Source organism: Coenobita brevimanus, chromosome 66 (assembly GCF_032717465.1).
Source record: "Coenobita brevimanus isolate Jiangsu-jjx chromosome 66, ASM3271746v2, whole genome shotgun sequence".
NCBI classification, from domain to species: Eukaryota; Metazoa; Arthropoda; class Malacostraca; order Decapoda; family Coenobitidae; genus Coenobita; species Coenobita brevimanus.
Window position 1 is genome coordinate 22,713,033 of NC_137019.1, and position 19,215 is coordinate 22,732,247.

The following is a 19,215-nucleotide window of genomic DNA, read 5'->3' on the forward strand; positions in this document are numbered from 1 at the left end:
CTCACACCGCTTCTTGTTTTATAATATATCCTGTTTATTTCTTCTAGATTTGTTTTTGAATTTCCTTTTGTACGTCTTGTTGTACCTAGATCATACTATGTATCGTAAAGTCGTTTCTTATATCTATCTTCCGTGTCATGTAAATATTTGTTTATGACTAATTTCTTATCAAGCACATATATCCAGTTCTTTATCCCTGGGCGTACTATCTAACGCAGTAAAAGTTACATTACTTCATATATCCAAATCCCAGCATTGATGATATAGTCCGTTCTCTAAGGCTCAGTCGTCCACCATGCGAACACACTTCCTCTTGTCACTGCTAGGACACTAATACTCATCCTTCGCACTGAAAACATGCCAGGACCGTCTCATTCAGAACTGGCTGGATGGCATTAACAAGGACGTTATATGGCATGTCGGTGGGTATTGTACAAAATCAGCGAAGATTTGTTTAACTAAATTCAAATCCCTAGACGGCCCCTTGTCCCCGCCTCAGATCTTTCAAGAATCCTTCCGGTTAGCAACTCACTTCCGCTTGACTATATATATCCTTTATGTACAGTATATGAGTAATGTTGGTGCTTATAGCATACATTTCTAGCTTACCTAATTTAGTAATATTCTTGACACTCTTACACATAGAAATTTCTGTATATACTTAATAACTGTAAAGAAACTGAATACGTTATACACCTCTCTCTTATGTGATACTCATAGCCCAAGCAACTGATTAACAACAAAGTACAGATACTAACTAGAGTGGTCTGTACGTGTGAAACCCTTGGGGAAAAAAGACTGATGAAGGAAAGTGTCCAGGATGTCATTATGATGAGTGAATGACGAGAGCAAGACAGAAACAGAGGCGGAAGGATAAAGTTGAGAAGTGCATGAGGGAGGGCGGCTTAGACCAGTATACCTTTCAACTTAGGAGGCTTTCAAACACCCCTGTCTTTGCTATTTATTTTACATACTACACGTTGCAACTCTTTTCTGTATCACTTATTTAATTTTAATGCTAACGTAGATTGCATAACTGATACATAAAGGATTGTTAACGGCAAAGATAAGTTGATAAGGAAGGGGTGATAGCAAGCCACCTTAGCCCATGAGAGTACAGCTCTTTGAGTGGTGGCAGGGAGTGGTGAGGAGTTGCGATATAGGCTCGTATTCTAAGTGGTGTTGGAGCTCTCCTAACAAATCCTCCTCAGCGATTAAGCCAGCATATTATACCTTCTTATCTTCCCGTCCATTACTTAGGCTAATTGTGTCGGTGCTAAGAATATATGAATAACATTAAAGAGAATATTAAGAGTAACGGACATGGTAAATCACACACACACACACACACACACACACACACACACACACACACACACACACACACACACACACACACACACACACACACACACACACACACACACACACACACATGATGCTACAAGGCTTACATTGTTACTTAAATTACTGGGACGAGAGGCTTGGAGGAGTTGTTGCTGCCGCCCCTGATGAAGTCTGGGCTTAGGCGTTGGGTAATAGATAAACAGAGATTAACATGATAAAGATGAAGCTTAAGACTTGTGATAAATATCCCAGTGTAATAATAGCGTACTAAATAACTATAAACCAAGTAATTATAAAACATTTTGGGCTGGATGTTGGGCGTTAAATAGAGATAAGGGTGACAAGGATATATAATACCATTGTAACAAACATGTACTTCAGTAATAGATAATAATAAAGTACCGAGTAATTACAGAAACTCTAGAATTGGGTGGTGGGGCTCTATGCCTTCCATAAAGAGTGTAGGGCCCACGGCGAGCCTACTTAGTCCCAGTATTTAAGGTGAAGATGATCAGTCGCTTATTTGTGAATGGCATTGTATGTGCTACAAACACCAACCCACCCTAAGAATTATACCCTTTTGGGCCACATCTTCTTGGAGTGCCTTAACCCACTTGACCACCAAGGATTTATAAGATTACTTGGTTGCCAATCAAAGAAGTAAGTGGTTTCCTGGACAACATGGAACCATATAGCTTGTCACTCAGTGTAGAGCCACATACAGGCAGTACTTATAGGGCGACAGGATGCTGGGCATTCCCACCCACCACTGAGCCTAATACTTGTAATAAGGGCAGTAGTGGCTTGGAGTAATACAGTAAAAGAGTTAATCATGAATAAATTAATTATGAAAGCTCTGGGGCTGGGCGTCTAGCAATGTATAGATAAGGATGAAGCCTGTTGCAAGTAATGAATGGCAGTATGATACGATAAGCGATTATATATAGATGCAAGTAATTATATAAGCTCTGGGATCGGGTGTCGGGCAATAGATAAGGTGATAGATATGAAACCAGGTACTAATAACAAATGGTAGTATGATATAATAAAAGACTTACAAAACAAGTGTGTGGTAGTCCCCCGCGCCACACCCTCTCTCCACTACACGACGTACCCACATAATCCTGACAATCTCACCCATAAATTTCTTATTGAATTACTCGAGTTCAAAGCAATTAGCCGATAGAACAGAACATTTGCCCTCCTTTGTGTGTGTGTGTGTGTGTGTGTGTGTGTGTGTGTGTGTGTGTGTGTGTGTGTGTGTGTGTGTGTGTGTGTGTGTGTGTGTGTGTGTGTGTGTGTGTGTGTGTGTGTGTGTGTGTGTGTGTGTGTGTGTGTGTGTGTGTGTGTGTGTGTGTGTGTGTGTGTGTGTGTGTGTGTGTGTGTAAGGGGGTGGGGTTCGTTTTTAAGCGACGTGTGTGTGTGTCTGTGCCTAAGTGTGCGTGTATTTGTCTAGACACATGTGTAAACGGTAATGGTGTAATTTCAAATGACCAGAATTGCTTAGAATCAAGCTCTACATCAGCCAGCGATAGCCTGGGTAATTGCCTGAAGTTACACGCTGTCTGAACCAAATATATTAAGATCACAAAATGAACCAAAGTAGAATTTGTACACTCACACTCGCGAAGCAAGAACAGGTGTTAGGGTTTGAGGCGCGCGCATGAGTTTAACAAAATAACTTAATTTTTATTCTGTTTTAGCCAAACATAGTGGAAGGGTGGACGAACAGCCCAAAAGGAAGCGTATCGTTTTTCAGAACGATAGTCAAAGATCAAGGTCACAGGGCTAGGTTAACGTTGCCCTAGCAAAATCAACGTCTAGTCCAACTTAGGGATGGGTTAGGATGAGGGAAGAATGAAGTTATTCAGTTCTAAAAACGGTCAAGGTCACAGAGAAAATCAAAGTTCTACATGTGTGTGTGTAATAGTTAACAAAATATCTTGAACAGTTTTGTTCCGATTTTAGACTATCAGATTGGAAATGCTGAGAGTCAGCCAAGTGGCAAGTCTATTGGTTAGAGAATAATAGGTCAGAGGTCGAAATCACATGGCAGGGGCAACTTACACAGGTTTGTCCGGTTTGGACCAGACATTCTGGAAGTGTTAAGGATAGGGCAACAGTAAAATGATTCAGTTCTTAGAACAATCAGTTAAAGGGCAAGGCCACAGAGCAAAGTCAACTCAAGCAGTTTAGATCCGATTTGAATCTAACTTGCTTGAAATGTTAAAGGTCAGGAAAGAACGAAGGGATTCAGTTTTGAGAACAATCAGTCAGAGGAATAAGTCATACAGCAAGGTCAAATTTCGGTCCGTTTGTCTGTGTGAACAAAATAACAAAAACTGTGTTAATGTCATTTGGATCAAACTTGATGGATAAGATGCGGATCAGGCAGGAGGCTGACTTATTGTTTTATGAGATTAATGGGTCAAAGGACGTCACTTGGCAGTGGTCAACTATAGTAGTTTTATTCGATGTCTAGTAAGTTTATGGAAAAGTTCACATTGATACAGATACAAAGACTGGATTGTGAAAACAGCCCGTCAAAGATTTCGGTCTCCGGTAAAGGTCAAAGGTCAAAGGGTTATCTGTCGAAGGTCAAGGCCACCGTCAAATATTCGACCCTTAGACCAGTTGGTGTGAGCGGGTGCTGCGTTCTCTGAGTGTTAATTCTTGTTTAATGAATGTTAATGAATAACAGTATCATGAAGCTGTAAGGTTTGAAGATACTGGTTTCTTGTAGGAAGAGGAGTAATTCTCCTCTTATTAATGATCCCAAATATCCGGTGACATGTTCACAAAGTTCAAAGGGAAAATGTATTGATTTTCTGTTCCTTGGTGCTGGTGTTTTTCTCCTCCGTCTTACCAGCACCCTTTGCCATGTCCTCACATCTTCTAGGCCGATTAGCCTAAAAATTACTACGCGTATACATGCACTTAATATTTTGAGAAATTTCTTAGAATATCGATCAAGGCCTTTAAAATAACTTTAGAACCCCAAAAAACGTAAAAAAATACTGGCGAATAACTGCCAGCAGACGTGCACAGCAACCACTAGAACAACCATTACACTGCAGGCACGTTAATTAGTTGACTTCCAAAGCGGTTACGGTTTAGAGCGAGTTCGATTCGACCGGGTTCTTTAGACTGTTTGTTCGTTGATTCTTTCGGTTCATTTGAGCTACAAATATAAACAAATTATGTATTTACATATAAATTGTAAACTTTACGAAAAGCCATGTAATTGCTCGCAAATGTGGCCTCTCCATTCAGTTCATTCTTGCTATTCCCAGACACATTAATGTTGTTTATCAATTGCCTCTCGTATTGAAAGTGTTCATGAAGACTTTATCTAACTTTACAGGTTGGAAGGAAGCTCTGAATACTTACGTTGAATGAAATCGTTCAGTGATTGCCTGACAAAAGTGAAGGGGCTGAAGGGTTGAAGGTACCGATGTTTATATGGCATATATGATTACCGTGCCTTGTGCACCACACCGACTTTTTCATAAATATGGTTTTTTATGAAGGCTAGTGAAAGACAGACAGACAGACAGACAGACAGACAGACAGACAGACAGACAGACAGACAGACAGACAGACACACACACACACACACACACACACACACACACACACACACACACACACACACACACACACACACACACACACACACACACACACACACACACACACACACACACACACATACACTCAAACTGGTCGTTTCCACTGGAGGGGTTAAATATAGCCCCAGTTAACTCCTTCATTAATCAGAGGATCTTAATTAGCAGTAAAAAGGTGCTTTGTGGCAGTCCGATTAAGCCGCAAAAACCTGTATGATGAAGGTGATAAGTACGAGGCGTGTGTTGTCACTCACCAGACGCTGCCACCCAAACACCTCCTCTGTTGTCACCGTTTCTGTGGTATTATTGCATCACTACTGAATGTCATTTTATTATACTCAACCCCTACAGACAAATAGAGGATATCGTATTTTTTTTCTCGCTATTTTCAGACGGTTTTATTCAGCTTCGGAGAGATTTTTCGAACAGGTGGGATTAGAGGCGGTGGCTCAGTCGGTAGAGAGGTGGCCTACGGTCTACCGGACCCAGGTTCAAATCCCCGCTGGGGCAGGGAACAGTTTAAGGATTTGAATTTCTTGTAAAGCAGACTTTACCGATCTACCAGTACCCCCGCTAATACCAGTACACCAGTCCTGTATGAGACAGCCCTAGCATGTATTCAGTATAGAAGGTGGGTGTTAGCGCCGAAGTGGTGACATGTAGAGGTGTATGATATGTAGGAGGACTACTGGGCCTAGAGAGCAGGCTGTGAAGCCTATGCCCAGAGTCGGACACACACACACACACACACACACACACACACAAAGATATAGCTTTCGTCAGAGCCATAGGTACGAGAAGTTGGTCCCAAGCTCAATACTCGTAAAATCGTCTGGAGGTAAGAAGAATAACAATAAACCAAAAAAAAAAAAAACAACAACAACAGATTCAAAGGGTTGATAATAAGGTGTCCATAACGAGGACACAGCCAGACATACCGACATAACATTGTATATATTTTAAATCTGATCATTCGTCCACCTCAGCATCCTTCTTTAGGTATTCAATATCAGTGTTGTTTTGTTACTGTTAGTGTATTCCAGCGGGGATCGTGGTGGTGTAGTTGCAAGCACTCTCGTCCCGCAACCGAGTATTACCGAGTTCGTTTTCCGGGCTGGCCATGAGACTTTGGTGAGGGTGTCTTTATCTCAATGTGTTCCCCTCCTCGCACTGACTCAGGGGCTGAGCCGAGTTGCGTGTCGTAGTGTGAATAAATGTTTGTTTACTTCCTTGTCAGGCACGCCTGTATGTGTTTGTGATTGTCTCATATCAACAAAAAACACTTGTTCCTTCTCTTGAGATTCACGTCTTCACCAACTACCGGTAACTTTTCCTCTTTCCCCTTCCATCCTTCTGAATTGGCGCCAATCCTCACAAAATTTTGGATGCTTTTCATGTCAGTTGCATGGTTACTCCGGCCGTTTATCGGACCTTTGGGCAGGGTTTTGTATACCTTTAGTCTGTTCGTTAACCTGAACTGAGAATACTAATCTGAACGTAAACTGACAGTTGCGTGTCGTCGTCTGAGGCAATGTCGGGGCGGTTTCTTTGTCATTATTCTTTTTATATGTTTGTGCTTGTTATGTTCCGGTAGTTATTCTCTCATAAGTCACTTTATCATTATTTACATCCCTCACTCCGATGATGCATTATTATTGTATTCTTGCTGCTTTCAGCCAGTTATATTTTGTTGTGGGTAGATATTTCATGGCAGAGGAGTTTAATTGAGATCGTTTTTAATTCCATCACTGCCCAAGGGTTACTCAGTGTTGAATATACAGTAATTCTTTGGTGGTAACAAGAATATAATACAGAAACGTTACTGGACAGAAGCAGTCCACCTTCCTCTGACCCTCTCCTTCCTTTCGACTTGGTGGCTAACTCCAATGCTCCGTAACATTTTGCGTGCTTTCCTTGTCGCTCACACACTCCATTCTTTCCCCACCTTCCCCTTTAGCATTTATCTGATTTTCTATATTTATGCTTATTTTGTAACAAAGTTTTAAATTTCCACATCCCCTTTATTACACCTTTCTCATTTATCTCCCTAATCGCAGTTTTATTCCTTCTGTTTAAATCACCTTTTTATTCCCAGTTTCATGTCTTCCCTGTCAGTTTCTCTTTATTTTCAGTTATAATCGCGCTGTTCACCCCTTCTGTGTACATCTTTTCAAACGTGGACTTTTACTTGTCATCACCCATATCCCATTGTTGGTTTGCCCTTTTCCTCTTTTCTGTTTTTATTCTGCCCATATTCCATCCTTGGTACGTGTTTTTTTTTTTTCATTTTTTCAGTTTTTATTATGTATTTTGTTTGTGTTGTTCTAAATAAGTCCCAACCCTTGCCTTATTTATAATTATTTATTATAGTATTCCTTGTAACTCACTCTTTCTGCTGTTTAATCTCCTGTAAAGAACAGACAAACAGACAGATGGATGGTTGGTTAGAGAAATGTACAGGGTGACAGACGGATGCATAAAGAGCCAAGACATAATCTAGATACAAACAGACGTAAGAATCCTAGATGGGTATATACAGTATATCTGTCAATCTATCGACTTGCATGTTGCATATCTGTATCTATATATCCATGGCTGTATCTGTCTGTCTATCTATCTGTCTATACATACATATATACGGAGAGATTTTTTTGCCTGCCCAACCCTTCCCTCAGTGGCCTATTTGTGGTGTTTTGGCGTGGTGGGTGGTCGGGTATCGAGTGTTCCTCTTGGCTCCCCCTGCCTTAGTTACCTCCGAATTTACGTCCTGCTCCTATGTGCTCCCCTCCCCCATGCACTCACACCCCCCTCTACGTCGCCCTTCTGCTGCCCTCCCATATGGTCTGTCCCTCTTATAGCACTCCCTCGCTCCCATGTGGTTCTCTCTCTCTCTCTCTCTCTCTCTCTCTCTCTCTCTTCTCTTCTCTTCTCTTCTCTTTGTCTCTCGTATTGTCTTTTCTTCTTATCTCTCGTTGAAGTATTTACTCTCTTCTGTGTCCTTCTAAATATTCCTTCCTTATTAGCTGTCTTCCTCTGCTTCTCTCTCCTTCACTGCGCATTACGTTACTGACAAATCTTCATCACCCTTTCTTTCTTTACTTCCTCATCTCTCCTACTCCCAGTTCCTTTCTTTAATAGGTACTGTCCTCCTTCCCTTTGCCTGCGATTCGGTAGTTTTCCCCACTTTTCTCTCTTTCTCTAACTTCTTTATATCCTTATTGTTTACAGCTGACTTTCTACACAGCACATCAAATGCCTTGTGGTGTAACATGAGAGGCCTGGTCTGTCACTTGATGGTGCGGGTCCAGTTTATGGAAGATATAAATGAGATATTATTCTTGGTTGTCTCTAGTTGCTCCCCATCTCTGTCCTTAAATATGACCTACTTCACTGCCGCAGTAAAGCCCCTGAGTGACACTATTACGAGCACTAGTTCCTTACTAATTTGTTTGACAGATAAGACACACACACACACACACACACACACACACACACACACACACACACACACACACACACACACACACACACACACACACACACACACACACACACACACACACACACACACACACACACACAGAAAGAGAGAGAATTATTTGGAAAAATTACTTTCAAGAGTTTAAAAAAAAAAAAATAGATATATACACACAGAAGCACACCCACAATGACACCCCCCCGCCCATCCCCCACCGACACACACAGAATGAATGATATTACTCAGTACTTACCACACCACAATATTTATGGCTTTTTACACTTTTCTTAATAAATATCACTATAGAGTTTTTTATATCATTTCGTACCTCTGGCTCATATATTTGGTACTCTGTAGCCTCTGCATTGCATTATGGCAACATAGGAACTTGAGGTGTGTGTGATCTGAGTTTGTTGGACCGAAACTCTCTACCTCTTCCACTCTCCCTTTCCTGTCCTCCTTCCCCTCGCTTCCCTTACCTACCTTATCCCCCTCCTTACCCCTCTTCCGCCTCTTCCCATCCTTTCGCCTTACCCCCCACCCCCAGTTTCCCTTTCTCCCCCTCCCCCGCTGTAAATTGACATCAGATATCTACAACGTCCCCATCTATCTCCAACCCCTCCACAACTGTCTCTCATCCATCCATCTCTACCCTCCACGTCCATCCCTCACCCCTCCACCCCTACCCCTCCACATCGACTCTCACCATCACATCTCATGTCATCATCCGTGCTAAAACCTTTTCCCAACTCCATTACCAACATCACCGCATCACAGTCACCTCACCCTCACCTCGGTTACACACACACACACACACACACACACACACACACACACACACACACACACACACACACACACACACACACACACACACACACACACACACACACACACCCGTATCTCCCTCGCTATCTTGCTCACTCGACCTTCCCTAATAAAAGTCCAACTCGGTCTTGTCCTTTACATCTTGGCTTCTTTTTCTTCCCTCCTGACTCCACTCTCTGTCTCTCTCTCTCTCTCTCTGTCTTCCATAGTTCAGTTTTAATATTCTCTTACCCTTGCTTCCCCTTCCTAACCCTTTTCTTACCACCACTCTTCCCTTCACTCCACCTTTTCTCTTCCTCTTCTTTTCTCCCTCCTCTCTACCTTGTATTCCAGCCTTTTTTTTTTTTTCTTCTCTCATTTCTTTATTGTGTGTACAGTACCATCATTTTCCTTTATCTTTTTTGTTTTCCGCTTGTATACTATTAAATTTGCAGTTCCCCCCCGTGTGTGTGTTCTTACCTAATTGTTCTTACCTAATTGTATCTTTACAGGAATGAGTCAAGCTCGTACTGTCCTGTGTCTTAAACCATATTTATCGTACATATCTTTAAATTTGTGAATTGTTTTGGTACACACTATTTCATTCGGTAGTGCATTCCATTGATCAATTGCTCTGTTTGGGAAACTGAATTTCCTTACGTCATTATCACCTCTCTTCTTATGCAGTTTTTTGCAGTGTCCTCTTGCTGATGCTTCTCCATGTGTTAAGTAATCATTTATGTCTATTTTCTCCTTCCCTGATATGCACTTATATAGCATTATCATGTTACCTCTTTTCCTTCGCTCCTGTAGTGTTGATAGATTCAGTTTATTTAGTCTTTCTTCGTAGCTTAGGTCCCTTAAGCTTGGTATCCATCTTGTAGCGGCCCTTTGAACTTTTTCAATCTTGTCTATGTGCTTTTTGAGATGAGGACTCCAGACTACTGATGCATATTCCAGGGTTGGTCTAATGAATGATGTTATTATCCTTCTTAGCATGTCTTCCTTTATGTATGTGAATGCTATTCTCATATTTGCAAGCAGTGTATACATGTTCCGTACCTTCTCGCTGATGTGGTCAGCCGGAGATAGTCTGTTATTGATGATCACACCTAGGTCTTTCTCTCTTTCTGATGTGTATAGGGTTTTATTTCCTAACTTATAATCCCAATCCGGTCTTTTTCCACTTTTACCAAACTTGATTACATGACACTTTTCCACATTGAATTCCATTTGCCATGTACTACTCCATTCATGAAGTTTATTTAATTCTTCTTGTAGCTCTTTACAAGAGTCTGTGTTAGTAATTCTCCTTTATATTTTTACATCATCTGCAAACATATTCAGATAGCTCTCATTTCCAGTGTTAGTGTTTATATCATTTATATACACTAAAAACATGATTGGTGCCAGCACTGAACCCTGTGGTACTCCACTAGTCACTTCTTTCCATGATGAGTAGTTTCCCTTAGTACTGTCCTCATTTCTCTTTGTATGAGAAAGTCTTGCATCCAACAAAACAGTTTGCCTCGAATTCCTCCTTGATGGTACAGTTTCCATAAAAGTCTTTGGTGTGGTACTTTGGTGTGTGTGTGTGTGTGTGTGTGTGTGTGTGTGTGTGTGTGTGTGTGTGTGTGTGTGTGAACTGTGCTACTACGAGACAGACTACACTGGTTTACTGGGTAGGTGTATGTGTTGATGGATGGATGAGGGCAATAGGTCCATTTGGGAATATATCCATGGGGTAATTGAATTCATCATTGGAATAGGTCTGTTTCAAAGGGGGTATTAATCCTTGGGGGAAATGGGCCTAAAGGGAAGAATTGATCCAAATTGTAAAAACAGGTCCATGGGAAAAATAGGTCCATGTAGAGGTTGCTTGTTTTCCCATGGTAGAAATAGGTCCATGGAAGAAAAAAAGAACAGAAAAACAGGTACATGGAGCAGATAGATTAATAGTGAAAACAGACTTAATAGGAAATATGTGCATGACGGAAAATAGGTTCATGGCAGAATATAGCGTCATGGCGGCAAACAGGTCCATGGTTGATAATGGTTCCCTGGAAAAAATAGGCAAGTGGGGAGAGTATGCCGATAGGGACTAAAAAGACTGTGGCGAAAATAGATCCATGGGAGAAAATAGGTCAGTGGGGAAAATTGGTCCATGGGGAAAATAGGTCCATGGGGAAATAAGTCCATGGGGAAAATAAGTCCATGGGGAAAATAGGTCAGTGCGAGATCAGACCCCACTGGGCAACTAGGTAGGAGGGGGGTTGACCTCTAAGGCGTGTAGTCGAGGATGGGCATATGTGCTAATTTTTCCTTATAATTTCATGTCTCGTCATCTTCCTGGCTCTCACTACTTCTCTTGTCAGCTAATCTCTCCTTTCTACTACTTCCTCTTATTTTTTTTTTATTTTTTTTTTTTAATCTGCTTCCTCATCTTTCTTCTCTCTCTCTCTCTCTCTCTCTCTCTCTCTCTCTTTCTGTCTCTTTCTTCGCCTCCTCCTCCCGATTTTCCATCCTATTTCCATTTTCTAGCCTCCTGTCTACCCTTACATTCCCTCTTGATTTTCCTAATGCTGCCATCTTCTTCCTTCCTCCTTTCCCCTCCTTCTGTAATCCCCCTTTTTTCTTCCTTCTTTTTCCCATTCTCTCCCGTTCTGCTCTTTCCTTTTTTCTTTTCCTCTCCCTATTCCCTTGTTCCCTTCCTCCCCATAGTCACTGCTGTTTCCCCTTTCTCTTCATTCCCATCCTCTTTTATCGTCTACATGCCTATTCTCCCTGCTTATTTTCTCAGTTTCCCCCAGCCACTTCCTCCCGATAACTCTCTTCAGTATTTCCCTTCTCCCTCTCTCAATCATCCTTGCATTTCTTTATCTTCTTCTCTTTTTCCCCTTATCCTCTTCCCTTTTTCCCGTCCTCCTTTTCCCCATGTTCCCTCCTTCCTCTTTCTCACCATTTTCCTTCCCCCTTTGCACTTCCTTCTTTCTCCTCTTCCTCACATCTTTTCCCCTCCCTTTTTCCATCTCTTCCTCCTTTATTTCCTCATTTCCCTCTTCTCCTCTCCCCATTACTCGCTTCCCTTTTTACTTTCCTGTATCCTTCACCTTCCTCCCCTTCTTTCCCACTTTCCTCCGCTTCCCCTTTCCTCCCCTCCTTCGCCTTTCCCTCTTCCTCACCCCCTCTTTCCTCCATCTCGTTATACTCTGCTAATATGCTCACAAAACGTCAATAGTTAGTGGGTTTCAGAAATGTTGATACCCAGCTCTTCTAGGATAAGGAAGCTCCGTAACACCTATTCCTTAGCGATTCATTTTTGGATATGGGTGGCTAATATCCTTTTGCACGGTATCTGTATGGTGATAATAGAATGGTTTAGGTAACATGGAACAGGAGAGTAAGCTGTAATAAGCAAAATAAGTCGCATAGGAAAAGGTGTTAGGGAGCGTCCTTAACCGATGAGAATACGGGTCTAGGTCGTAAAGGAGATTTCGCGTCTCTCCCTCTCTCTCTCTCTCTCTCTCTCTCTCTCTCTCTCTCTTTATATAAGAAAACGTAAACATGAATATCAACTATTATTAGGCATGAAAAAATCGCAATGGAAAAGGTGCGACGAAGCCTCCAGTGCTACCTACAATACGTCCCTAAGCCGCCCATATTTACACGCCCCATCCTCCCTGCCCTCCATCACACCATCTGTCATCATTTAGGCCAACCACCACCACCACCACCACCACCACCATCATCGCCACCACCACCATCACCACCACCACCACCACCACTTGCTCTCACGCATTCATTATACTCCACACTATTCTAATTCTCACGCATCTTCTGCCCTCCTCTGTTTTATGTGTCTTTCCTCTCTCCCTCTCTCTCTCTCTCAACGAAAACATGGGACCTGATATAGCCCTGGCTCTTAGCACCTTAATCCTTTGAAGACGGAAGCCACTCCTGAGCTGAAGGGATTTGATTTCTCACGTCTTGACGGGGTGAAATGCCACTTATCTGCCACAGCCACGTCTACCACAGCCACAACAACTACAGACACCACCACAGCTACCACAACAGAACCAGCATAACAACCACGACCAACGGCAATCACAGCCACCATCACAGCAATCTCAGCCACTGCCACAGCAACCACAACCACAACCATAGCAATTACAGCCACCACCACAGCAACCACAACCACCACCACAGCAACCATAGCCTCCACTGAAGCCACCACCGCATCAACCATAGCCATTACCACATCAACCACAATCACAACCACAGCACTACCACAACAACCACAGCCACTGCAACGTAGCCAATACTACATTAATTTCCACAGCTACCTCCACAGCCACCAGCTTATCCAGAGCCGCACTTTATATACAGCTGTGGGGTGGGTAAAGCAGTGGAGCAGTTTAAGTCACGGCTGCTGCAGTTAACGAGCCTCAGGAGTCTTGTGTATGGCCCGACCTGTGTGGTGATGGCGGCGAGGGTGGGGATGGGTACCCATGGAATACAGTATCATGGTAATGGGATACTGCTAAATGCATGATGTGACTGACAGATACATCGGCGAAGAAATTTGTTGATAGATAGATATGCAGACAGACAGACAGACGGACGAACAGAGAGATGCATAGATAGAGCGAGAAACTAAAAAAAATATTGATAGGTATATATATAAATAAACGGTTAATTTGATAACTAATTTGATACATGGACAACTTGATAGATATGTAGATTAATACAGATAAATAAGCGATTAGATAGACAGGCAAGAAAACAAAAGAAAAAAATGCTAGATATATATATATATATATATATATATATATATATATATATATATATATATGCGTACCACCCTCCGCCTACCGGCCCATAATCGCGAAGCTCATAGGTCCCTACCAGGGGGTTCCCTACTTTATTAAGATTTGAAAATTCCCAGTTCTGTCCTAGTACTCTGGCCACTGGGCTCCAATGGGATATATATATATATATATATATATATATATATATATATATATATATATATATATATATATATATATATATATATATGCAGAGAGAGAGAGAGAGAGAGAGAGAGAAGCATAAGTGTGTGTGTGTGTGTGTGTGTGTGTGTGTGTGTGTGTGTGTGTGCGTGTGTGGACTGAGATGATGCGCGGCGATCAAGTGTTTGTCACGGGGGAGATGAGGGGTGGGCACATAGCACGATGGACCGGCACGGAATGAGGGACCGGCCACTAACTAGGGCCTGTAAAGGCAGATTAGTGTCCCCAGTCACAAGGACGGGGATAGGGGAGTCACCAGTAGATATGTTTGGCAGGTTATTACTTAATGTCACATATTTCTTCCCACCAAGCTCTCAATACGTCTGTCTGGCTTCATATAACCTGAAGCCCCTTCCTGTGAGGGGTGGCCTCGACGAAACATCCTCCCTGGTCAGTAACGATCTCTCCTCCTTCGTATATATATATATTGTCAAGGTCTGAGTCTTTTTTTATTTGCAAGAAACAAGGAACCAAAGGCCAGGGGCCCGCAAACCGTTCCTTCCAAGAAAAAAAACAAAAACAATACAAAAGAGAGCCAAATTCAAGATCCGTTCAATTCGAGATGCCTGGACACATTGCGTTTGAAAGACTGGAGATCAGAGGAAGTAGGAAATACAGACAGAGGGAGACAGTTCCAAAGTTGACCTGTTGCATATATGAAGGAGTAACGGTTAACTTTCGCATTAGAGAGTTGGACAGAAAAGGGATGAGAGTTTGTTGCTAGACGGGTGCTACGTGCCCGTCATAGAGGTGGAGGGATGCAAGCAGGCAGTTCAGAGGACCAGCGAGCGTTGAAGTAGCTATAGAAAAGAGATAAAGATGCAACAATGCGGCGAAGAGACAGAGGTTGAAGGAAGCCAGTAAGAAAGGGAGAGTTGATGAGACGAAAAGCCTTTGACTCCACTCTATTGAGAAGAGCTGTATATGGGGAGCCTCCCCACACATAAGAGTTGTACTCTACACAGGGGCGAATAAAACCCGTATATAAAGTCAACAGATGTGCAGGGGTAAAGAAGGTACGGAGTCGGCTTAGAACATCTAGTCTCTAGGAAGCAGAGATGCAAAATGATCTTTCCAAGATAAGTCCCGAGTGAATGAAACCCCAAGCATGTTCAAGGATGATGCAGGTTTGAGCTGGATATTCTTAAACATTTGTGGGTACTCCTGTGGAAGATTATGTCGGGTTGATAGGTGTAAAAACTAAGTTTTTGATGCTTTAAAAAAAAGATTATTTTTACCCCAGTCAGAGATATGAGCCAAGTCAGACATTAGGTGTGCCATAGCCTCATCCCTTGTTTGTTGAAGTAACTGCTGAGATGGTAGTTGCAGGAACCGAATGGAAAGGTGAAGGGTGGAGTCATCAGCGTATGAGTGGATAGGGTTAGATGTACAGCTTAGGTCATTGATGAATAAAAGGAAGAGAGTCGGTGATAGGACAGAGCCCTGAGGAACACCACTGTTGATAGATCTAGGAGAGGAACGATGGCCGTCTGCAACAGTGGATACTGAACGACCAGAAAGAAAGCTATAGATGAAGGCACAGATAGAAAAAGAGAAACCGTAAGAGGGCAGTTTGGAAATTAAAGATTTATGCCAGACTCGATCGAAAGCCTTTGAGATGTCAAGTGCAATGGCAAAGCTTTCGCCAAAGTCCCAAAAGGAGGATGACCAGGAGTTTGAAAGGCAGGTGAGAAGATCGCCAGTGGAGCGTCCCTGACGGAACCCATACTGACGATCAGAAAGAAGATTGTGACAGGAAAGATGCTTTAAAATTTTTCTGTTAAGAATTGACTCGAAAATTTTGAGACACAGGATGTTAAAGCAATTGGACGATAGTTAGAGGGTTGGGAATGGTCACTCTTCTTTAAGACTGGCTGAATGAGAGCAAACTTCCAGCAAGAAGGAGAGGTACAAGTTGACAGACAAAGGCGAAAGAGTTTACCTAGGCAGGGTGTAAGCACAGAAGCACAGTTCTTGAGGACAACAGGAGGGACTCCATCAGGTCCATATGCCTTGTTAGTATTAAGGCCAGTGATGGCAGAAAATACATCAGCTGAAGAAATTTTAATGTCAGCCATGAGGAAGTCAGGGAGGGGAAGTGATGGAGGAACAGCACCAGAGTCGTTTAAGGTGGAATTGGAGGAGAAAGTCTGAGCGAAGAGATCTGCTTTATCAGTAGAAGAATAGAAGAGAGGAGGAAAGGATGATGAGGTAACGTTGTTAGAAAGGTTTTTGGCAAGGTGCCAGAAGGAGCGGGAAGAATTCCAGTTGGAGAGTTGAGAGCATTTAGTACGGGTGGAATTATTTTTAGCAGAGCGAAGAACAGACGTAGCATGATTCCGGGTAGAAACGTATAAAAGATGTGATTCAGGGGTGGGTTGGTTCTGGTACCTTCTATAGGCCCTCTCCTTGTTGCGGACAGCATTAGAACAAGCGTGATTAAACCAAGGCTTTCTTGCATTAGTTAAAGGATATGGGAAGGGAATCTATGTTTCCATGCCCGAGAGAATAACCTCCGTAATGCGCAATGCACACTCAGATGGCTCCCGGCCTTGGAAGCAGTAATCATTCCAGGGAAAATCAGAGAAGTACTGTCTGAGGGCCTCCCAATCCGCAGCTCCGAAGTGCCACAGACAACGTTTCTTTGGAGGGTCCACATGCCGTACCAGAGCAATAGGACAGGTCAAGGTAATTAGGTTGTGATCGGAGGAGCCCAATGGAGAGGAAAGATTACCAGTGTATGCAGAAAGATTAGTTGCAAGAAAGAGGACAAGTATGTTAGAGCTCTTTCCAAGGCAGGCATGGATATGGGTAGGGTGCGTACAAGCTGCTCTAGGTCATTAAGGATAGAAAAGATGTTGGCTTGTTCACCAGGTGGATCAAAGGAAAGGAGAGCCAAAGGTGGCGTGAACACTGAAATCTCCTTGAATGGAGATTTCAGAGAAAGGAAAATGGATAGAATGTGTTCTATCGTAGAAGTAAGATAGTCGAAGAATTTTTCATAGTCAATAGAATTAGGAGATAAGTAAACGGCGCAGATATATTTAGTCTGAGAATGACAAGAAAGCCGAAGCCAGAGAGTAGAGAGTTTAGAAATATCAAGTTCAGGAACACGAGAGCAAGATAAATTGTTGCGTATATATACACAACAGCCACCTTTGGCTTTGAAATGAGTATAGAGAAAGTAGGAGGAAACAGAAAAGGGTTTGCTGTCAGTTGCCTCAGACAGCTGAGTCTCAGACAGGAAGAGAAGGTGAGGTTTATAGGAGGAGGGGTGATGTTCGACAGAGAGAAAGTTAGAGGAAAGGCCGCGAATGTTGCAGAAATGAAGAAGAAGTGAGTCATACAGTGGATCCAGATATCTCTGTGAGTCGTCACCGGGAGAGGGGCGGATGGTGGGGGAATTTAGTCCCCCCCCCCTTGGTGACTCGGAGGCCAGATATGATTGTGCCATTTTTCTTTTTTAATTTTGAGAAGGAAGTGTAGTGTGTACTTTGCATGTAGTTTGGTGTTAATAGAGAAACTTGTACTGGAGAGCATGCTGGCCTACTCTCTGTGTTACTGAGACACTGGAAAAGTTCAGCAAAGGGGGATGGTCAGGAACTAGTCCCGAGGGCTGATGAAACGGGAGCTCCAGCTCTCCCTGTCATCAGCTTTCCATCCACCTTGGGAGCAATGCCTGCTTGACTGGTGCTACAGTCTACTCCTCCTTGTTTATCTGGTTGCTACTTGATGCTGCATCCTGTGAGGGCTGGCGTCGGGAAAAAAGGAACTTAAGGCATGATTCAGGTACTTCTTATTCAATTTGTTCTTATCTGCTACTAATACTGCTACTACAATTATTACAACTGCTGCTGCAGCTGCAAGTGCTATTGCCGCTGCTGGTGGTGGTATTACTATTACTACTGCAACTACTACTGCGACTACTACTACTACTACTATTACTACTACTATTCAATTTTTTAACCGAAACTCTGAGTCCGCCTGTCTATAGTTATCTACCACTTGATGCGGCATTCTGCACTGGACGGCTTCAACTCAGCAATGATCCCTTCAGTCACTATGCAGCACACAGAATAGCCATCCGTCACCAGCTCATTAACTTAGTGTGGAGATCATACTGCATTTGATTAGTTTCTTTTTCTTTCTTTTTCTTTTTCTTCTTCTTCTTCTTTCTTTCTTTCTTTCTTTCTTTATGTTTGTCTGTTTGTCAGCCTTTCTGTCTACCTGTCCGTCTTTTTTCCAATCATTTTTAGTATTTGGTGCCACACCTGCAATTCATAACCAGTTTACTTCATATCTGGTACAATTATTCTCTGGGCAAGCACACCAGACACCTTCGTCAGTTTTTTTATTTACACTTCCGAAGGGTTTTATGGGGTCAAAGGTCAAACCACACACACACACACACACACACACACACACACACACACACACACACACACACACACACACACACACACACACACACACACACACACACACATTTAGTAAAATGTTGCAACATGAATCCGTAGAGTTTGCCAACTTTTGCGATGAGGGGTGAATGCTGAAGATGTTTTAGTGGAGACCATTCTGCATTCCGCTGGGAATGAGACAGTATTTAAAATTTGATTATACACCTATTTCATTCACGTACCTACTCCCATATACCGCCATACACTGTACCAGTTTCCTTGTCAAAATAAAATGAGAAATTTTGCAGCACAACGACGTTACAGCTAGATGCTGTATCGTCTTCAAGGCTTTGTCGTTCACCCTGTTTTGTTTCTGAAGTTGCTGGTGGCCATGTATGTATGCATGTATGTATGTATGTATTGCAGCGGCAGTCGGTTTGCATACTGCTGTGTACGTGGGCTGGCAGCTACATTGCGCATGGCACAAGCTAATACATTTTACAAGC

General features: G+C 42.6%; 1 protein-coding gene across 1 annotated transcript in view; it reads left to right on the forward strand.

Annotated features, from left to right (window-relative positions):
• LOC145405310 (A disintegrin and metalloproteinase with thrombospondin motifs 6-like) overlaps positions 1–19,215 on the forward strand; it is a 278,205-nt gene that overhangs the window by 970 nt on the left and 258,020 nt on the right. The gene's annotated exons all lie outside the window — the stretch shown is intronic.